Raw genomic sequence first — 23749 nt, forward strand, 5'->3', positions numbered from 1 at the left:
ACACGCAAAAGACCTTTTAAATTGGCAATCATCCGGAACATTTCTAAAACTAGTTAACCCGAACATTCCCCGTAAACGTTACAATTTGTACCTCGGTAGATCGGATTGCATTTTCCTAGCCCGACTTAGGGTTGGAAAATGTTTGTTCAACACTCGACATTATTATGAAAACACAATGCCTGCACTTTGTTCTTTTTGTGGCGACTATTTGACTATTTCGCACATATTGGTGGAATGCCGAGCCTCCGCTATTAATAGCAATATTGTAAATATCCTGGATTGTTCATCAAAAGTTTTTCTATCTAAAATACGCTCAGCCCTTCTCATCCATAATATCCGTGATGTTTAAGCTCAGAATCCATTTGAAATTAGTAAATACGTGTATATATATGTACTTTGAATTTTTTTTTTATTATCATTGTAAAATACCTATTGTAATCATGTATAAATATCCCATTATTTTCTATCGCGCGCACATGGTCTCAGTCACCCGGCGCCTTTAAATCTATATTTTATAAATTAATTTATAAAATATTTGTAAATAAATAAATAAAAATAAATATCGCTCATTTACTCAAAGAGTGGCATTAGTCAAAAAATGCATTTTCTGAGTTAGCAATTTCTACGACTTTAATTTTATCTTGTGTCAAATTTTCATATTAATATCTCAAAAACTCAACGAGTTACAGATCTTTTAGTAAGAGTTTGGCATAATACAACAAACATGTTTTTTGAGTTTATGAAGCACTAAAACACTTCAAATCATGCTTGATCTTGCACAGAAATTTAGCAGTGATATCTGGCTACCTATTTGTAAAATATGGTCCAAGTTATTTTATTTTTTGTGAAATATTTTTTTTTTAAGTTGGAAAGTCAAATTTCAATCGCCAACTTAAAACTCGTTTTTCTCGAAACAAGATTTTTTGAGATGTGTCACTCTTTGAGTAAATGCCCCCGCCGGGGATAGCGATCTTGACGCGATGCGGGGGCTATACGCCACAATCTTCAACTCAGCTTCGTAGAGTGTTGATTTGGGGGTTGTGACCGACCAAAGGTTATCCATCTCTACTGTCACAAACCAATAGAGTGCACTGAAAACCGATAGTGTATCTTTGGAATGTGTGACACATATCAAATAAAAAAAATTGCTGAGATCCCATAACACCGGCGTGTTAAGCGACCACGTGTCCATAGGTGTTCTCAAGGTTTGCAGTTAGGGTACCAATTGTATTTGAACGGAGCCTCGTTGATATCTGGGCGACTCAACGAGTAATTATCATGCCCTTGCCGTGGTAAGGAGGCTATGCCGCGGTAGACCTCATCTCCTCCACAACTCAATATCAGATGAACATTCAAAATTTAAACAAAAAAAAAAAAACAAAAACCTCAAGATGAACCTTCGACTGATGTAGGTGTGGATGCCTTGGCACCCTCAGTCTTTACACTCACAAGTGCAACCTCCTCACTATCCCTGACAATTACGAATATGGACATTGACAACGATTCCCCTATGTTACGGCCAGTAGCTCTAACTCTGCTACAAAGCGGACTGAAAATATGGTCGGGGACGACACTCCGGAACTGGACCATATTAATGACAGTTTGAATAGATAGAGCCTAGTTCTCCTCAATTTAATTGAAGAAAGTGTCCCCTCGACACTCAAGGAGGAAATCATCCCGTATAAAATTTGGGAAAAATTATCGCTGACCGAGGAGGAGGAAGATATGGACACGACAGTGATCCATGTCCCTACCTCTAGTCTAGCTAATGACCCCCCATCCGGTGATGCTTTGGTGTCGGACAATTCCGACAAACCTCTGCTTCAAAGGCAAAAAGCAGTAGAGGAGGAGAGTGGCGCGAGCGAAGAACCTGTCGAAAAGATGGACGATTTGCTAACCACGGTACGGAAGGAAGAAGGTCGGAGCAAGCCCTTACTTTTGTCTTCGATTTACCTGCCTTACGAAGACTCCGAACCACCAGGCAAGGTCATTCAGGATCTAGTGGATTAACTAGGGAGCATAGGCTGGGTCGTCCTTGGATGTGATGTCAATGCCCACCACTTTCACTGGGGAAGCAGTGACACAAACGCCAGAAGTATGTGCATTTTCAATTTTATTTTAAAAAATAATCTAAGAATCTGTAATAGGGGTAACACTCCCACGTTTCAAAATAGATTAATGGGGGAAGTCATTGACATAATCCTGACAAACATGTACGACTCCGATGTAGAGAATTGGAAAGTATCAGAAAAGTGCTCCTTTTCGGATCACAGGATGATACTATTTCAAATCTCTATACTTGGGGTAACACAGAACCCTCATAGAAATCCCATGAGGACAGATTGGGGTAAATTCGAAGCTCTGACGGCCTCAAAACTATGTGGAAGTGGATGTAACACTCTACATACTGTCGAGGAGGTTGAGAGCTGTGGATTCCCTAACCAAAACCCTTCTGACGAGCTAAGAGGACTCTTGTCCAATCACCTATCCGGGGAAGAAATTCCAACCGATGTGGTGGATCAAACAATTAGCCAAGCTGCGTAAAGCAGCAAGGCAATCCTACAATAAAGACAGTAAGACGAATGATGGAAATGGGATGCCTACAAGGTCAATTTCAATAAGTGCAAGAGTGAAATCAAGAAATCTAAGCGAAATTCTTGGGTTAGTTTCAGCGAGTCGATAGAAGGAGTTAGTAAAGCTGCCAGGTTCCGTAAGATACTATCTAAGGACCCAAAATCCATAGGCAGTATCAAACGAAGCGATGGTTCCTGGACTAACTCCGGTCTAGAGACTTTGGATCTGCTGTCAGCAAGGACAGTGGCAAATCCACTAAGGTAAATTTGTATGGAAAATTGGTGTTTTTTACAATTATGGATAAAGTAAACATGCCGTTCTTTACAGCGTACGATGGAAAATAATTTATAAAATGATGAAGATAGAGAATATCTTAAAAAATATAGAAGAGTCGGCTTTGTACGTACGACTAAAAATGAGGTTTACTTTATACATATTTGTAAAAAACACCAATTTCCCATACAAATTTACGGTAGTGGATTTTGCCACTGTCCGTTTTAACGGACACCCGATTCCGGAAAAACTATAAGGTTTGAGAAAAAAGTTATTTTTTTAAAAAATGCTTAAAAATGAAAATAAAACTGAATTCAATAACAAAATTTTATATTCATTATATTCTGTTCTGAGAATGACTGGCGTGGCGTATGACTCTAATAATATTGTTCAACCTGAGGATGTTGAGCGTCTAAATTCCGAATTCGTGTGTAATCAATCCCGTAGTAACATTCGTGTTCCAAGTTTCCCTGAAGGTGTTTGTGAAGGATTTAGTTTTCGTTGTGTAGATTATAGTGAAGTTTTAGAGGCGTTTGGATTAATTAAGTCGAGGGCCATTGGTTGTGATGGGTTTGATTTAAAATTTTTAAAACTTATGTTTCCTCGTATTGGTTCCTATATTGTTCATGTTGTTAACTCTATTGTTACTACCTCTACATTCCCTGCTGACTGGAAAATAGCCAGAATTGTTCCAATTCCAAAAAATAATAGCTCTTCTGATTTAAGGCCTATATCTATAATGCCAGTATTGTCAAAGATGGCAGAACATGTCATTAAAAAGCAAATGGTTGCCTACTTAGACGATTCTTCTATTTTGCATGACAGCCAATTTGGATTCCGGTGTAACCGAAGTACCACAGCATTGATGGTTGGCCTAACTGACAATATTAGGAAGCAGCTGAGTGAAGGTAGTTGTTGCGTGATTTTGTCACTTGACCTTGAAAAGGCTTTTGACAAAATTAATCATGCAAGTTTGGTTGAGAAGCTGTTTCATGTGTTTAAATTCTTGTCTTCTGCTTGTAGGCTAATGTATTCGTACTTATGTTGTAGAAAGCAATATGTTTGTAGTAAGAATGCAGCGTCTAGTGTTTTGCCTGTTAGTAGTGGGGTACCGCAAGGTTCTGTCTTGGGTCCTTTATTATTCATAATGTATGTGAATGATTTGTTTAGTCGTTTTTTTGGTAGAGGTTGCATGTCTTTTGCTTTTGCTGATGATGTGCATCTGTTATTCTTGGGTGATTTAGTGTTTTTAGATGTTCTTCAGAGCACAATTAATTTTAATGTTAGTATGTTGGTAGATTGGATGACTGTCAATGGCCTGAGTATAAATACAGAGAAAACTAAGGCAATGCATTTTGGCAATATACCTGAAAATGCAATAACTATTTCCATCTGTAATAAAGTTATAGATGTTGTAAGTACGCTTAATTGTCTGCGTATTGTGCTTGACGACGAACTGACTTTTGAGAACCATGTCAGTTCAATAACATCCAAAGTTAACTTTGCTCTTACAAAGTTGTACGCGTTGGATGTCGTGTTACCCCGTGTTATAAAGGCACGTGTGGCTCATGCATTAGTAATGCCAATTTTTATGTATGGCCTTGAAGATTATAGTGGTTGTTGTGGGTATGTTTTACGTAAGGTTCGTCTTTTGTTGCATAGAGTTATACGTTATAGGGCGGCGTCAGCATGTCTCTTCGTTTGTTGAGAGTTTCCTTGGGTGTAGTTTTAGTAAGTTTGTTAAATTGAGGTGTATGTTATGTTTCTATAAGATTCTTAAGTTGAAAATTCCGCTATGTGTTGTTAGCATGTTTACGTTTGGTAGATCTGATAGGAATGTACAAATTCACTATGCCAAGAGTTACTGCAGTTTCAGAAAAATATTTTCTTGTTAGGATTGCGCGCATATATAACTATCATCCATCTTCTCTTAAAGAGTTTGATGACTCGCTGACCACGTATAAACGAAAAATATATAGGTATGCTGAATCTCATGAAATTTAATTGTACTGTTCCATTCTGTTTTTTCCCTGAGTCTTTGGTATGTTTGGGTATTTCATTTAATGTTTACTTTATATATTTATTTCTTTAAACTCCTTCCAAGGGGTATAGGGCCACTAATAATATTTTTTTTCTTTTTAAGTTTGAAGATTTCTTTAATGTATTTAAAAAAGATATTTTATTATAGTTTTAAGATACATTCTAGAGTAGTTTATGTTAAGTTGTTTTGTGTAACTTTAACGGCCTGTTTATTGGCTTTGTTACGAAATGAAATAAATAATAATAATAATGTACAAACACTATTTAAGTAAAACATAAAGAAAACAGTTCGTACATCCGTGCTAGTGTGCTTTCGTTGACGTCTCGCCAACGACTGAGCGCAAGAGAATAAAAAACAAATTTACGCTAGAGTACTGATTTGTGCATCACTATTTTAAAGTAAGAAAAGATAACTGTGTGATGATATTTGCTAAAACGACACTTGTTATTGCGAAAGAAGTTAAGTTAAGTTAATTTTTATTGAGACTTCTTATTTCGATAACATGGTGTATGTAAAGTGAAATGATAACATGATAACTTAGAATTATATTTGTCTTGTTCTAATCAATTGAAAGTAGTAATGCTACATGCTTAGAGAAAAAATGAGAGTGCGTTTATGCAAAAGTGAATGAGAGGCAAGGCTTGCTCACGGCCTTATCAGATGACAAACAGAGCGTCTTTGTCTGTTAATAATAAATCACAACTTATAACTACATAACAATATAAAACGAGATAACAAGAGACTGTTAAGCATATTGTCAAACAGCGAGTATGTATGAAAAACATATGATTTTAAAACAGTATGTGTATGCGTAAATATCACAGATGTTTAGAAAGTGGGTATAAAACATAACAAACAAGTAATATTTGTTTATAAAAGTACATAATACGAAAGAGCTATGCTCATATATATTTTTTTTATAATTAAAAATAAAAGATACTTATTTTTTAATTAATTAAAGTAGCTTTTTTCAGCCTCTGTGGGCTCCTTGTGTTACCGTCTTGTAAAAATCAGGTACGTTTGTGTTGTTCGGATCGTCGTCGAATCTTTCATTGATGATGCCAATTGCTGATAGATATGTTGAATTTGACCAATGTATGTTTCTTTCAGCCTCGTGTATGATGTTCATTAAGAAGTTTTCGTGGAACTCTAGCCCATCTACAAAATTCTTTAAGTGATAAAGTGTATATTTGCAGAAAGGTTGAATCCTCGCTTTTCCATAAATATATGTATTGGAAAATTTCTTTGTTGGGTTTTTGTAATGTTGATTTACACATTTTCTTAGGATATAGCGCTCAAATATCTCAAGTTCTTTGGCCACAGTTGGTGAAATTGTGAACCAGATGGGGAATCCATATACTAAAATTGAACGTATAGCAACTTTATATAAGAGTAACTTTGTGTTCTGGGGTAGGTATTTGTTATTGAACAGAAGAGATAACCTTCCAGCTACACGTTTTGCTTTTTGTAGAGTTATACGTGCGTGATTGTTGAACTTCATAAGATTGTTGAAGGTTACTCCCAGATATTTGAGGTTGGTGGTAAAAGGAATGTCTGTTCCATGAAGTGTCAGCTGCAGTTGTTTGCTCAGGGGAACCACGTATCTTGGACATTTTCCTGAGGCGTTACGTAGGCAGATTGCGTTGCTTTTGGCGGCATTAATTTTGATACCCCACGTTTTATAGTATGCATCAATATGTGCAAGGTGAGAAGCTGCTTTTGATAATGCTGTAGATGGCGATGTATCGTGAGCGTAAATTAAACAATCGTCAGCGTACAGAATGGCCTGTGATTCATTTATAACATGGGGAAAATCGTACAGGAACAGATTGAACAAGAACGGAGCCAAAACGCTTCCCTGAGGTACCCCGCTGTGTATATAACCCAGAGTTGAAGACGCATCTTTTATTTGGACGGTGAATCTCCTGTTGTGAAAGAAGCTCTGGATTATTTTAACTAAGTAGGGATCGAGACCTAAATCGATGAGCTTATATAAGATTCCGTTATGTGATACAGAATCAAATGCCTTCTCTATATCCAATGAGATAGCAACCGTGCAAATTTGATTCCTGAGGTTGGCGGTGATATCGTTATGGAATTTCAAAAGAGCGTGTTGCGTAGAATGATGTCTTTTGAAACCGAACTGGTAGGTGGAAATTGGTTCTGTGATGAACTGATTTTCTATTTTTTCTTTAAGAACATGTTCGTATATTTTCCCTATATTAGACAGGAGGGAGATTGGGCGAAATTCGGAGACTGTGGCGCTATTTGGCTTTTTCTTGATTGGTATGATCTTGGCCGTTTTCCAGTCCGAAGGAAAGTATCCATTGTTCAGACAATGGTTAAATAAGCACGTGAGTAATTGAATGGTCGATTCTGGGAATTTTCTGATTATATAGTTTGAAATTCCATCTAATCCGCTAGATTTTTTTGGAATTCATTGATGATATTATATTTTTTATCTTTTCAGAGCTTGTGAAATTATGCATATTATCATTTTCAAGCGCATTAAACTGTTCATTGAAAGAAAAAATATGGCGTGGAACGGAATCCATAAAGTTTGCAACTTTGGAATCAAGATCAGCTACTGGGCGTTCTGGTGTCCTTTGGACAAATGTTGATGAATAATAGTTTTGAAAATGGTCAGCAATATCAGTAGGTGACGTTATAGTGTTGTTATCATGTACAATGCTGTGACAGAATGGTGCTTTGTTTTTGCCAACTATTTGGAAAACTTCTTTGAAGGCCATAGGACCAGGTTTTATGTTCTGCAATTTTGTATTGAATTTTTGAGCCTGTTCGATATTAACTGATTCTTTGATTATAATTTTCAGCAATTGGATTTGCTTAGAAAGTATTCTGTATTCACTGCTATCTCTGTTTCCGTTTCTATGGAATATATTTTTGAGCTCTTTTTGCCAACGATGTTTAATTTTGTAAAGTTTTTTGGACCTCTCCGAAAGCGGGAATTTGGTGTCATTCACGGTTAGTTTTTGAGAATGTGAATCATGTATCGATGTATAGGCTTCATTGAATTTTCGAATAATTCCATCTATTTCAACATTGTTTAGATTGCGGTTATTAGAAGGCATAATGAGACGAGAAGCCTCATCCAACTCTGACCGGAATCTTGCCCAATCAGTGTTCTTGTAAGAAGTAAAGCTTTTTGGAATGTCTAAACTTATATCACAACGATCTAATTGGATGGACAGTTTAACGGGATAGTGGTCCGAAAACGATGGTAAGGTGTCCACATTGAAATTCGAAATCATTCCATTTATAATGTTTGTACTAATTAGAAAATGGTCAAGGAAAGACGAGCCATTTGGATAAGAAGGCGATGAAGCACATAGGCGGAATACTTCTAAGGAATTATCATCTAACCAGGTCTGTAAAACTCTTCCGTTAATATTTTCACAAAAATCACCCCATGTAGTGTTTTTAGAATTCAGACCTCCTCCTATTATAAAACCATCGAAGTTATGGCAGAATTGAATCAGCTTATCAAGATCACGTCTCATTTGCTGTGCAGGATGATTACAAGGGATGTAAACAGAGCCAATCAACCATCTCTGATTAACGCCGTTTGAAGATGAATCAATTTGGATAAATGCAGTACAGAACCCGATATCATTTAGTATAATTCTGTTATATTTAAAAGAGTTTTTGATTACAACCCCCACTCCGACAGATAAGTTGTTGTATATAAAATTGTACCCAGGAAGATTAATTTTTCTGTATCTTCTTAGGTGTAATTCTTGGATGAACGCGATGTCAATTTTATTACTTGTTAATGTGTTTTGAAGATCTATTTGTCGGCTAGTGTCGACAAGCGACCTGACATTGAAAGTTAATAAATGAAGTGCTCTATGGTCCATATTTATCTTTCACTTTATTCAATAGACGCAAAAACTCAATTTTTGCATCTGACTTTGACATGCTTTGATATTTCGCAAGGAATAGACTTATCTCTTGCTCCAGTGTCATCTCTTCTGGCTGTAAGAAGAAATTTGCCAACTTCATAAACTCATCAATTAAAGAGGGTTTGGGGCTGGGATTGTTTTGTTGAGTGCTCTGTATGTTAAAGAGGCTTGAAAAACTTTTTCCTGTGGAAACGGTTGAAAGGTTTATTGCCCTGTTGACATTGGCTCGGGCTGTGTTTTTTTCTTCAATGGCCTTATTAATTTTGCTGCGACGAGCAGCGACGAATTTTTTGTAGGTTGGACATCTTTTCCAGCTGGCGGGATGTCCAGCTTCTCCACAATTAATGCAAAATGGAGCTTCTGCTTCCGTTCGAACACGCTGGCATTCACCAGGGGCATGATTCTTGTCACATTTCACACACTTAAAGGCTGAGTTGCAGTTTCGTGATACATGACCCCATTTCTGGCACCTATGGCACTGTACATCGGAATCTCTCTTTTTATACCCTCCACCATAGGATGGGGGTATATTAAGTTTGTCACTACGTTTGTAACTACTCGAAATAATCATTGTAGACCCCACAAAGTATATATATTCTTGATCAGCGTGGAATTCTACATCGATATAGCCATGTCCGTCCGTCTGTCCGTCTGTGGAAATCACTCTAGCGTCCGAACGGATTGACGTAGGTTGATGAAATTTTGGGAAAATATGTTATATTTACGTAGGACTTTTGGTATTGAAAGCGGGCTATGTAGGTCCACGCTTTCGTATAGCCCCCATACAAAATGACGCGTGACGCGTCGTCGTTTTAAGGAATTTTTAAGATATTTGGCCCATTTTACCACCGAATTGGTTGTAATTTGGTACTTTGTGTCTCCAGAGGCCAAAAAATATTCCTACCAAAGTTGGGTTATATAGGTCCACGTTTTGGTATAGCCCCCATATAAGGCCCCATATAAAGTACGCGTCATTTTAATATATTTTGAATGTATTAGACCCATTTGACCACAGAATTGGTTGTAATTTGGTATTTTGTGCCTTCAGAGGCCAGAAAACATTCCTACCAAAGTTGGGTTATATAGGTCCACGTTTTGGTATAGGCCCCACATAAGGCCCCTTATAAAGTACGCGTCATTTTAATATATTTTTAATGTATTAGACCCATTTGACCAAAGAATCGGTTGTAACTTTGTATTTTGTGTTTCCAGAGGCTAAGAAACATTTCTACCATAAAATGTTTATATAGGTCCACGTGTTGATATAGCCCCCTTAATACAATATCTCCCGATTTTCGATATTTTGAACGTTTTAGCCTCATTATCACACCGAGATGGCTGAAATTTGGTATTTAGTCTTCTTTAGGCGTATAAAACTTTCCCCCAGACATTTGTAGGTATAAGTCCACGCCATCATATAGCCGCATAGAACGGTACCTTCCGAATTTCGTTATTTTGAAGGTTGTGGTGGATTAACGAAATGGCTGAAATTTGTGGTGGAGGGTATAAAAAGTTCGGCCCGATCGAACTTAACGCTTTTCTTACTTGTTTGGTTTTTCCCAGGTAAGATCTTGGCCTTGTAAGAGTTTAATGTGACTCACGTCGCCGAGTTTCTTTCCAGGACAAAGAGAAACAGCGAATAAACCGGTATCACGATTTTTCTTTATCGAAGCTGCAGTTTTGAACTTCGTAACTGTGGCTACAGTCCCAGGGACAAGAATATCTAATTCAGCTTTTATGTCATCCTTGTCAGTTGTTGCATATAATCCTCTGATTACCAAAGACTCTTGCTTGAGTTCCTTTGGAGTGAACGAGTATGAGTGGATGTTTTTCTCTTTCAAGATTGCCATCATAGAGGCGTGTACAGCTGTATCTGCAAAAAAGATCTTGCTTTTGCTCCTGTTGACATTTTTTATTCTAAAGCAGCCAGTGGGTAAGGTTGTTTTTAATGATTCAAATAGGTTTTTTATGTTGACGTTGTAGACAACAATTGGCGGGCACCAAGATTTTTTTGATGCTGTTGTTGGTGTTTTTGTAGAATTTGTACGCGGTTCTGTGACTGGATGATTATTTTCCAGATTAACGTCTGCGAGCACTCCCAAGATCCCTAACTTATTCTGGTCATTAGGGTTGAAACTCACCAGTTTCCTTTTGAGATCAGAAACGTTTAAATTGACTGGGGAAAGGGGGGCATCCAACTTTTGCCTTTTCCGATTGTTTGTTTTGTTTACATTCTCGATGTTTGTTGCTACATCGCCAGTGAGTTGAGGTGTTGATGTGTTCCTCAGCGACATCAAAGTCGATGTCAAAAAAAGTGCAAAAAAATTGCAATTATGATGCCGGGAAATGTGTTATTGTTTAATAAAAAAATTAAACTTTATCAGCAAATATTTGCGCTTAAAAATTGACGTCCGAACAATTCAAGTCTATTGCCCGCTGTTGTTTGTGATGTATGTCAATGATTTGTTGAGTTGTATTAATAGTAGGAATTGTATGTCGTTTGCTTTTGCTGATGATGTGCAAATTTTGTTTAAAGGAGAATTTGTGTTTTTGGATGTTTTGCAGTCGTCGATTGACTTTACTGTGAATATGCTGGTTACTTGGTTGTCTTGCAATGGACTCTCCATCAATACTCAGAAAACTAAAGTTATGTTTTTCGGAAACATAGTACTCCTATAAATGTTGTAAGCTCTATGAAATGTCTTGGTTTGTTTCTTGATAGTGGTTTGGTGTTTGATGTGCATGTGAATTCTTTGGTGTCCAAGGTGAACTTTATTCTAAGGAAGTTGTACTGTTTGGACTTAGCTCTGCCTAAGAGCATTAGAATTCAGTTGGTCCATGCACTGATTATGCCTCACTTTTTGTATTGTGTTGAGATTTTTGGGGGTAGTCCGGGTTGTGCTTTGCGTAAGTTGAAACTTTTGTTCCATAGTGTTATGCGATATGTGTTCTGTGTTAAACGTCGTGATCATATATCTCCTTATGTGAAAGAGTTTCTTGGCTGCACTTTTGAAAATTTTTTGAGTTTGCGGTCTATGTTATTCTTCTATAAGGTTTTTATGTTGAAGACCCCTTTATGTGTGTTGAGTCTGTTCACGTTTTCTCGTTCTGAGAGGAACAAACAGATAATTGTTCCGCAGTTGACTCCTTTTTTGGAAAAATCGTTTTATGTTAGAATTTCGCGTGTTTATAACAATCTGCCACCATGTCTCAAGACATTTAATTCCTCCTTAAAATGTTACAAGAATAAATTATGTGCTCATTTTAATCGTAATCAAATATAGCGTTCACAAATGTTGCCTTAGTTTGTAATGATATATTGTTGCATAGCTGATTCTATTAATGATTATTTTGTTATATATTTTCATTTCTTAATTTACATGCTTTTGCTTTTATTTATGTTTAATTCTATTCATGATATGCTAAGAAATATTGTTAGATATAAGTATCTGAGAGTAGTTATTGTATAGCTGTTTTTGGAACCGCTCATGGCCCTATGGGCTAGGTTACTGTGTTTGTCAAATAAAAATTAAAAATTAAATTAAAATTAAAAAAAAAAAAAACACACGTCTGTACTCGAACAACAAGTGAACAAGAGTGAAATAAAGCAGTAAATTTGTATGCTTTTGTATATTTTTAACTACAAATTAAATTTGCAAAAACTTGTTTTGAAATTCGATATGTTTGAAATCAACAAAAAATAAGTGTAAACAACGGGGTGAATTTCAGGATTTCGTGAAATCCAGTGGATTTCGGAGCATAAGTATAAACCAGCTATTACATTTTAAAAAATTGTTACGGATCCAAAAATTGAATTCCTGGATTTGTTGATTTTGATATGAGCAACACTGTACATAAATTTTCTCTAGAGATCCCTAGAAGCAAGTCGGTTTGTAGATCTCTACATCATTTCTTCCAAAAACAAAATTTTGTTATGAAATGACAAAATTACAAACTGAAAGTAATTCACGAAATAGAAATACTTAATGGGGTGCAGTTGGAGTCCATGTCGAAATCTGCCCCCCTATTCAGTAACTTTTTAACAACTTTACTCATTGTTTATTTTCCAACAATTTCATTTGTTTGTTGTGTAGTTGTTACAAAAACAAAAGAAATTTTAACAACTTTTTAATCGATAAAAGTTACAGAATATAAAAAACCTTTTGTAAGATGAAACAAAATCGGTTGCGGAGAAGGTAAAGACTGTGGCGGTGTGCAACAACCGGATGGGCCAGGAGTCGAGCATCTCACTAAAGTTCTCAACCTGTCGCTTGCCACACACATCGGTTCCGAAGTCTGGAAAATGGGCAGGGTGGACCCGCTACTGAAATCAGGCAAGGATGCCAGCAAAGTTGAGTCGTACAGACAGATTTCGCTTTTGTCGCCCGTAGCAAAGACCCTTGAGGCTTTAGTCCTCTTCAGTGTCAGAAGTAGCTATCCAGTTGCCGATCATTAGCATGGGTTCCATAAGCAGCACAGCGCTTCACAACATATCCACACGAATTAGTCGAGGACTCAATCAGAGCAAGCAACTTGGGCGTTGGAACAATGATGCGACTTGCGAATCATTCAATACCCAGCAAAATGTTCGATGACAAATCTTGAGTTGAATCATGGGTGCAAGTGACATGTCATAGGTGAAAATTTAGGTGAATCACCAATGACATTTACAAGGGAGTGACACACACTTTCACCAATTTATTGTCATAGCATTTTGCACCAGTTCATTGTCATAGCATCTTGCACCAGTTCATCATCATAGCATCTTGCACCAGTTCATTGTCATGGCATTTTGCACCAGTTCATTGTCATAGCATCTTGCACCAGTTCATCATCATAGCATCTTGACTAACTCTGTATTTACTACACTGTTAATAATAAATAAATATATAAATAAATAAATAAAAAACTTATCCTGTAATAGTTACCATGTTATGGTCTCTTTTATACTTATTTTACCGATATTCTAATTTGCTTCCCTAACTTTGGATGCCATGTTTTGTGATATCATATTGAACTTGATCTTTCCATTGGATTTTTGTTCTACCCTCGGGTGGCGTAACGTCAAATGGCTCGTATTAATATACCGGTGGCATCTTTATCCATCCTGTGGACATGGCCCAGCCAACTCAATAATTGCAGCTCGATATGTTTTAATATATCGGTGTTGGTCGGCTGGTGGAGCTCGTGGTTTATAGACCGGGCCTTTTTCATACTTCTTTTTAATATCCACAAAACGAAACAGGTTTCCAAAAACAAAATATATTTATCTTTTGTTTTATATCAATTTACATTGTATTTTTAATTAAAATATATAAATTTTGCCATTATCGATCACATTCATCTGACTTTTATTTCCATTTTAACAATTACTTTTGCAAGTACACAATTATTCGGGTACATGAGTATTTGATAATTTATTGTGAGGGTACTTATCAATTTTTTGTAAACTCATGACAATATTATGACAAAGATCGGATCTTTCACCACTTCAATTTCACTCACGAAAATTCGATGAAAAAGATCGGATCTTTCACCACTTCAATTGCACTCATGAAAATTCGATGAAAGAGATCGGATCTTTCACGACTTCAATTGCGCTCATGAAAATTCGATGAAAAAGGTCGGATCTTTCACCACTTCAATTGCACTCATGCAAAAGAACCAGTGAAATCATGATTTCACATGGAATCTCTTCCATTTAATTTTGCTGGGTAGTACGTCATATTCAGAGACATAATTATAATTATAACTTATTTTTAAGATATTAATATTTTATAAATATCATGGAGTAGTTCAATTTGCAATTTAATTTTAATCGGCCTTATGGCTTAAAATTACATTCTATGAAAGAAATAAATAAAATAAAAAATAAATGATGACGCTCTATTTATCAAAAGCCTTTGATACAGCTGTACAGGCATCGAGCAGACTACCTTCCGATCAAGTTTGAAACGTTGGATAATCAATTATATGTGTGGACGCCAGTCGTACGTAACCTCTACCTCTCCTGAATTCCAACCCCTCCAGACGGCATTGATATCATAACGTATGCCGATGATTGTGCGATCTTGGCGTCTGGTACCTTCCCTCATGACATTTGTGAATGGGTGAACACCTATTTGGCTGATCTTACCACCATATTCCATGCGAAGAATATGCAAATATCCGGCACTAAATCTACAGGCACTCTGTTCGCCACATGGGCGGCAGAGGTGAGAACAGATTTGAATGACATGCTTGATGGAAGCAGAATCCAGATCCAGATCGTCAGCTATCCCAAAATTCACATTCGACAGCATGTTCATGTCGTGGGAGCATTCCCCAGCTATTTGCCACGACAGCGGCAAATCACCTGTGAAAGCAATTGCGTTTCTGTATTTCACGTGAAAAGAGCTTTCATATTTCACGAAAGAACTCTGAAATGCTTTATTAGAGCTTTCAAACTTTATCATTAACAATGAAAAATATCAGTTTGTGTTGGCGCATCAACGAATACGCATGCGTGTGTGGGTATGTACGCTTTGTTCGTTTAATTGTTTACGAAACATACGTAAACAAAGAAACGAACTTCTACATGTCGAATTTGGTACTTAAAAGGGGAGTACACACTATCAGTCAAAACTGACAGTCAACTTACTTTAAGGACAATTTTCTGGCAAATAAACACTTTTGTTTAGCTAAAAACTGTTAAAATGCAATATTTAAAGTATTATTTAGAGATCTGGAAAGTAATTATTCAGCTAGACTTTGTTATTACCGAAATAGATCCCGATGACTGTCAGTTTTGTTGGTCAGTGTGTACTATGCTTAAGCGGAATACACACGATCAATTTTGAATGTCGATTTTTGATAACTGTGTAACCGTCCAGCAACCACAAAATATTTTGTGGTTGCACTCATTGCACTCATGAAAATTCGACAAAAGTGAACGGCTACACTGGCAAGCAACCGATTATTTGAGCAAAACTTTCCGAAAAAATACATTTTTAAATATTTTGTTAACAAAATAAAATAGTTTTTTAAATGCTCATAGAAAACACATCAAATTTGACTGACAAAAGTGAACGGCTACACTGGCATGCAACCGATTATTTGAGCAAAACTTTCCGAAAAAATACATTTTTAAATATTTTGTTAACAAAATAAAATATTTTTTTAAATGCTCATAGAAAACACATCAAATTTTAGTCCTATGCAGTTTTTTGTAGAAATTTTCAATTAGTTTCTTTATAAAATATACACTCAGTTCTCGCCATCAGTGTTGCCAGTATTGGGGATTTTTCCCCAAAATGGAGATATTTTTTCGAAAATGGGGAACAACATTTAGGATTGGGGAGCTGGGGATTTGATGGGGAAAAGCCTTACAAATTTGGGGAATTTATAGGTAAAATTTGTGTAGAAATCAGAATGCATTTTTATGAAAAAGAAACACAAACTTCAATCAAATCCTCTTGTTTTTCAAATCTTGTTGTTCTCATCCAGGATAATGTACTTTGAATATTTGCATTTTGTTGGAACATGCTAAAATTAATAAAATATATAGCAATTAATATGCCACAAGACGTGTAAGTCAAGTTCCTATGATGGTAGGCGAATGTTTTGTGTACGGCATATCGACACCTCCAATTAATAGTATGCTAAGTCTAAAAAGTGAGTTTTGCAGGAGAAGCTCTCAAAGTTTGGAAATTTTTTTGAACTTCAGTACTATGCTAAGTAAATATTTGTTTATAACTTCTGTTCGGATTGTCCGATCATTACCAAAATTTGACAGAATTTAAGTTAAAGGACGTTAAATATAAAAATGTAAAGAACTTGAAAACATGCTTAGTCGACTTAGCATACTATTGTTTGGAGGCGTCGATGATGAGGCAGAAAATGTGATTATATTTGATTTGTGATTATTTATTTTTTGACATGATAACACCAAATTTCTCAGAGGTTGTGTAAGACACATTTATAAATATTTCGACTATATAAAACTTCATCGTAGGAGTGTCGTACTATGCGCGCAAAGTTGTTTGAATTCAGCGTTAAGCTGGTCAGCAGACTTGATGATTTAAAATAAAATCGGGTTACAAAATTTGATTTGCACCCTTTGGAAGAAATTTGAATTTATGAGTTAGTACAGGGCGATGTTGCAAATTAGAAGTTTTTATCAAGCCGGGTACTATCGATGAAATGCGTTAAGACAGCATAAGTAGGTATGCAAGACAATTCGAAAGAATTTTTCTCATATACATAAAAATTAAAGTTCTTTTGGAATGTTCACATTCCTAACACTTCTTAATATTTTAAAATCGATAGAGGCAAGGAAATTTACATACCTCACTCACTAACATTGAGTCAAAAGCAATAAATCAAAAACATTACCCAATAGTAGTAACAAAAACGAGAAATGTCGTGGACAGATCTACCAGTAACACCAAGAAGGGGATGGAGAAATCATCGTTTTCCTTGATAACCCGCCAAAAAAGTGACATATTGATACAATTATTAAGAATTTTCAATAATTTTCATCCAAATATTTCTTGGGGATTTTTTTCTGGGGAAAAAGGAATATATTTTGGGATTTTTGGGGATGAACGACACTGAATTACACTGATCTTAAGACATTCAGTGGCTCCTTAATCTGTTATAAAAGAAAGTTATTTGAATATTTCAATCGGAGTGATTTTGAAGATTAAAAATTTTTCGGCTAGTACAAATTTTTGTTATGATTGTTTATGTTCCTTATTTTTAATATTGCTTAGCTGATTTACTAAACAGATCTTCATATTTTCTTTAATTACATCCTGTTAATGAATTTTAAGACTATTAAATTTAATGTATTGTTAGTTTTAAGCTTTTGGAGTAGTGTATGTTTTGTAGCTTTTGGAACCGCTCTTGGCCCTATGGGCTAGGTTCCCATTTATGAAAATAAATTGAAATTGAATTGAAATTGAATTTGGGGATGAGGCACAGAAAAATACTGGCAACACTGCTCGCCATCATAATTACAGTGCACAGTGGATCCACCCATTGGCCAAAAATAAAAAAATTAATGTCAAAATTTTGGTACAACTTCTGGCAATTCTGATAGCTAAGACATGGGCCTTTTTAAAAATATATTAGTTTTGGTTTCTTACGAACGCGACCTTCTTAAGAATAGCTTCAAAAGTCTGAACATTTGACTAATATTTTTTGTTGTGAGTACAACCTATATTTTAAGTGCAAGTAAATATATTCAAAATATCGCGAAACTAATACGTATAGCAATATATTATAGTGGATTTTGATGGAGGAGGTATTAGCTTAATTTTCATTAAAAAATAATGGTTTAGCGCGTTGTGGAATTGTAGTTAGCTGTATATTTTCTTAGTGTATTTTGTAATGCCAATTCGATCATATACTTAAATTTGACCTAAGGTTTTAGTCATGATGCCCACCAATGCCCACCTCGGGAATAATTTTCCAAAGTAGGTCATGGGTTTAAGATTATTCAGTATTAAAATCAGCTGCCATCTAGTGCCAGACTGTAAATGGTGGGGCGCTGAATAAAGCTGCCCTAGAAAAGGGTTTCTATGGTTGTATTAGCGTATAACTCTGTTATCTGACCACGTACATTAACATAATTGGCTTCAGTGGCAAGATGAAGAAATCTTCTTCCAAATTTGTCTTACGTTGGCGGTACGTGCCTTCCAGGAAGAACGCTATAAGATCTATATTAAAAATTTTACTAATTTTCATACAAAAATATTGATTTTTTTTAATCCGCTAAACTGTTTGGATTTTATGTTGTTTTGGAGATTGTTTTGTTTTCCCAAGCCTATTCTTGCATCATAAGATAATCGGGACCTTTGTCCATGTCATTTTGTATTAACAGCATAAAACAATTCTTACCGTATACCCTCTCCAGAGCGGAAAGGTGGGAGAATGTTACGCTCGTGGTTTCTTAAAACACTCTTCGCAGCAGCACAAAGCTGTAACCGGCGCATTGGATTGATTTTTACACTCTAAATAAAGCAATGTGTAATCTAATATCATCATTTCTTAATCGTCGATCACAATTTGTCTCAATTAATGGAATCTCATCGCACAGTTGCAATATCTCTTCTGGAGTTCCGCAGGGTTCTATACTCGGTCCTCTTTTATTCATGCTATATGTGAACGACATACGGGATTGTGTTCGGAACTCAACTTTAGGCATTTATGCCGACGATATTCAACTTCTCACATCTACATATTTGCAATCATTAAGTGATTGTATATCCAAACTTGATGAAGATGTTGGTCGCATTTGTACGTGGGCCTCAAATAATAATATTCAGATCAATTTGTCCAAAACTAAGTGTATTCTATTTGGTACTTCTACTGGCTCTTCACATATCACTGTGCAGAATAGAAGAGTTTTCCCCTCTGATAGTATCTCTTGTCTTGGATTTGAAATTGATTTAAAACTGAAATTTGGACATCATATCTCAAATGTTATCTCTAAAGTAAATTATTCACTTAAAACGCTGTACTCTTTGGACGTAATATTGCCTATGCATATTAAATATAATTTGGCTCATTCATTATTAATGTCACATATCCTTTATGGACTGGAAATTTACTCAAGTACAAACTCTCAATATTTTAGCAAACTGGTATCTTGTTACCACAGGATACTTAGATTTGTTTATGGTAATCACAGCCGAATCGATTATCAATCACTCTCTGTCCAATTTATAGGTTGCTCTTTTGAACATTTAGTTAGTGTTAGATGCCTTTGTAACCTCTTCTCTACTATTAAATACGGCAAGCCCTCATATTTGTTAGACACCTACACATTTTTAAATACCACTAGAAATTCTAATATTCTTATCGAACGGTTTAATACTTCATATATGGACCATTCATTTCATAATAGAGTTGTTCGTTTATGGAATGTATTGCCTTCGTCATTAAAATTTTTTTCCATTAGCCCTCACAAGTTTAAAATGTCTTTACTTTCTTACTATCAAAATATAACGTAGTTCTTTATTGTTTGAGTATTACTGACACTCATTGCATGTAAATGTTAATGTACTTTTAGGGAAATTTGCGTTAACAATTTTTAATAATATTTTTTAATAATTTTTTATGATAAAATCTTCATGTCTTAAGTACATTTTTTTACTGTTTAATTTATTTTTGAATCTCACAATTAAATTGCCTTTATTTGTTAAAAGAATTTTTTAGAATGTAAGAAAATTTATGTGTCATTATAATTTGTAACACTATTAATATGTATCTATCAATTTGTAGCCCTTATAGGGATTTTGATTGATTAATAAATTTGATAATAATAATAATAATAATAATAATAATATTTTTGGCCACTTTCTCCTACAAGTGGATCCACTGTGCAGTGTGAGGAATACACCCCAACTAGGTGTAAAGTGTGTTGCAGAACAGCTTTAGGTGTGTTCGATACACGTCAGGTGTAGAATGCCAGAACATGCCCGCATAGTGTTTCGGCCAGCGGGCTAGAGCAATATGCCTATCAAGCAGGGTTAAATAACAAGCAGTGCAGATGCATAAACAACTATCGTTTTAAAGCGGCCCTCGGAGAACATCCCCCATCTGTCGCAGCTGAGGAGCTCTTGTAAAACGAATGAGTGAAATGCTAAAAAAAGGCATTCCATTTCACTTGGACCCATGATTTAATAGCATCCTTGGCATCGAACGTTTTGCTGGGTGATGACACTGCACAAATTGTGATGCGTCTTGTTGCATTTAAGAAGTCGCAACGAAGTCTATAATGCAACATAAATAAACCTAGCTCATCACGTGACATCGTGACTTTATTCAATTCAGAGTTCCTTAAGCTGAAAACACATCCAACGTTTGAGTAAAGTTTTGTGTCGTTTTTGGTAGAAGAATAAAGAATGAAACTTGTCAGCACTTTGTCTTTTATTCAACTACCAGAAATGACACAAAACTTTATTCAAACGTTGGATGTGTTTTCAGCTTTAAGGTAGAATTAGTCATGACATAGCCCATAATGCCATAACCATAGAAAATCAAAAACCATTTGGTTCTTATGGCTATGGCATTATGTTATGTCACTACTAATCGATAGTGTTGGGCAATCTCGTTCATTGAGCGGATCGATCTTTTTCATTCCGTTCACCAAAAAGATCCGGGTCGTTTACTTCGTTCGTTGGCTCTTTTTCGTTCAACAATACATTTGACTGTATTATTTTCTTTTGAAGTCGTTCGTTCTCTGCTGCATATGACTCCGTCGCTCTTTTCACCGAATCGTTCTTTTGAAAATGTTCGTTCACGAATGACACAACTCTTGTGTTACGTGCTTGTTTGTGTGCTAATGGGGGTGGTTTTGTTTCTGAACGTAGTGGTGGTGGTTTTGATATGAAAGAATGATGCAAAAGAAAGATATGACCGAGATGTGCTACTGAAGGAGGTGAGTTACTGAGCGAGAGTAGCTCTCTGAATCATTGTTTGTGCTGTTTTACATTTAAGCGATTTGTCTTACGATTTTTTGTCTCCTCTTTGCTCATCTTCGTAAATTTCACACACAGGGTTGCATTTTTTTGTAATATGGTACCAAGTGTACATTTTGTTAAAAATACTTAATGTAAAAAGAAGGTATTTTATAAAAATATGTTATACAAATTTTAAAATGCTTATAACAAATAATCATTTTATGCTTTAAATGATTTTTTATGCACAAAATTCATTGCAAAACTAAATTTTGTTTCAATTTCTCTTACTATGTTTTGCAACTCTGCCTAACAAGAATAACCACCACAAAGAGGAGACAAAAAATCGTAAGACAAATCGCTTAAATGTAAAACAGCACTTTGTTTTGTGTGGAAATTTGTGCTGCTTGTGCTAACGCAGCGTTTGTTTAGAGTTTGACTGCAAAACCAATGCTGCTGATTTTGTAAGTAGCAATGACTCGTCCATCGGGTATCTAAATGAACGATATAAAAGAATGAGCTGGATACGGATCCGTTCGTTCTTTTTACGGAATCGTTCCTTTGAGCCGGTTCGTTCATGAACGACGCAACTCTACTAATCGAATACATTGATTTCCAAATTTTTGGTTCAATCCGCTGATGGATATGGCCTTATGGGGTTATGGTTGTCATAACTAATTCTACCATTAAGCATGAGTTTTTTTAATGATAAAGATATAAATAAATAATAAAAAGAAAAATATGAAAAAAAAAAAACAAATTTATAACCTTGTTTTCTTAAAAAAAATTCATTTTAAAAAATGTACTGAGGGGGTGCTTTAGTTTTGACCGACACTGTAAATTCAATAACAACAACAATGCGCAGTAATTGCCAAATTTGTGCAGTAATTGCCAAATTTGTGCAATAATTACCAAATTTGTCGTTTGTGTTGCGCTGGCAATTTGTATTTATTTAGCACTGTTATGCCAACTGACATTTTCGAAGAAAACCAAATATAATACATTTATTTTCAATAAAAACCGAGTTTTAAGAAGACCACCACAGAGCCTCCCCTCCTTTTCTCCTCGGAGGAAATCAGTCTAGCGATAGCCAGAGCAAAACCATCCAAGGCCCCCCTAGTTACTGATGGCATCTCAATGCTCATGCTTAAATACATTGGTCCTGCTGCAAACGTGTTTTTAGCACAAATTCTGACACTCTTCATCAACACGTCAGTGATACCAGAGATATGGAAAACGGCAAGAATTATTCCATTCCTAAAACCGGACAAATCTGCTTGGTGGGGAGACTCCTATCGTCCATTGGTCCTCCTACTTTCTCCCCTAGCAAAGGTTTTGCAGTCTCTGCTGCTGCCAAGCATGACGGAACATCTTCCAATCAGAAGCCACCAACATGGATTTCGGAAAGCACACAGCGCCACCACTGCCGTCACAATTGGTGTCGTCTTCGACTGCCTCCTTTCTCGAAACATGCAGTCGGTATAAGAACGATGGTTCAAAAAGGGGAATAAGGTGCTAAAAGCCGGGGGTAAGGATAATGAAATCCTGCTGACTACATATTAAGCAGTCAGTCGCTCAGTTCTAAATTACGCTGCCCCAGTTTGAACATCGTTTTTAAGCAATACAAGGTGGAGAGCTCTGTCCAGATGTCGAGTGTGGGCCATATTCATCAGGTGGCAAGGATGTCAGTGAAGCAACATAATGTGTTGCTCTCTCCACAGCTCCTACTGGCATGTCATCAGCCAACGCATCCCAACCACGATATAGTGGTTCAGGATTTACCCCCTAGATACATTCGGAAGGACATCCGACGATACAGCCCTGACATCCAAGATGTCATACCATCGGACATCGACCGACTGTCACTGGCTGCATCGTTGAAGTCTATTCATACTAGCGCAGTCCATCAAGCCGTAAAAGGATATGAACATAACCGAGTCCTATAACAACATCTTCCAGCGGTTGCAGAATCAGATAAGCCCCTACCCAGATGCACAAGAACTATACTGGCACAACAACACGTGCACGCAATTAATTGGGTGATGGCATAAAATGTCTACTTCAACAAAAAATTAAAAAAAAATCGCTTAAAGATAAGAATTGTTGTATTTAATAAGCTCACCAAAATTAAGATCGGTGGTCCATTCGTTTTCGAGCTATCGTTGGCACCGACTTGAAAAATGTAATTTTGAGAAATTACGTGTCTCAAGTTTTTATTTCAGTGTACATAAAGAAAACATACATACATACATATATGTTTGGTAACTTCACCGACAGAAAATTAGAAAACGTTACTACAGATCATGGCACAATTACCCAGGAAGTGGTATCACACCAGCTGTTGTAATTTCCCCAACAACATAAAGAAAATATTTGCTTTGTTCCAGAACCTGCAAGAAGCTACTATATTCTACTACGATAGCATTTTTCCCTTTATGTTATCGGAAAAAAATAGTAAATATTAGTAGATTCTTGCAGTTCTGGAACAGACC

At 36.1% G+C, this 23749-nt stretch overlaps 1 protein-coding gene and 1 long non-coding RNA gene across 12 annotated transcripts in view; one reads left to right on the top strand and one right to left on the bottom strand.

Moving 5' to 3' along the window:
• Nup205 (nuclear pore complex protein Nup205) overlaps positions 1 to 23749 on the bottom strand; it is a 273611-nt gene that overhangs the window by 248400 nt on the left and 1462 nt on the right. The gene's annotated exons all lie outside the window — the stretch shown is intronic.
• LOC141399840 (uncharacterized) lies at positions 5547 to 8767 on the top strand. 10 transcript variants are annotated; one of them, XR_012411994.1, is made up of 10 exons: positions 5547 to 5902; positions 5999 to 6298; positions 6360 to 6517; positions 6574 to 7034; positions 7115 to 7242; positions 7359 to 7646; positions 7723 to 7873; positions 7960 to 8129; positions 8188 to 8275; positions 8334 to 8767. It is a non-coding gene; the product is annotated as an uncharacterized lncRNA (long non-coding RNA). The 10 variants fall into 10 exon arrangements; XR_012411987.1 differs by having other exon boundaries at positions 5999 to 6117; positions 6174 to 6298; positions 6360 to 7034; positions 7086 to 7242; XR_012411990.1 differs by having other exon boundaries at positions 5999 to 6117; positions 6174 to 6298; positions 6360 to 7034.

Source organism: Musca autumnalis, unplaced genomic scaffold, assembly GCF_047663935.1.
Source record: "Musca autumnalis isolate F117 unplaced genomic scaffold, ASM4766393v1 scaffold_3, whole genome shotgun sequence".
NCBI lineage: Eukaryota > Metazoa > Arthropoda > Insecta > Diptera > Muscidae > Musca > Musca autumnalis.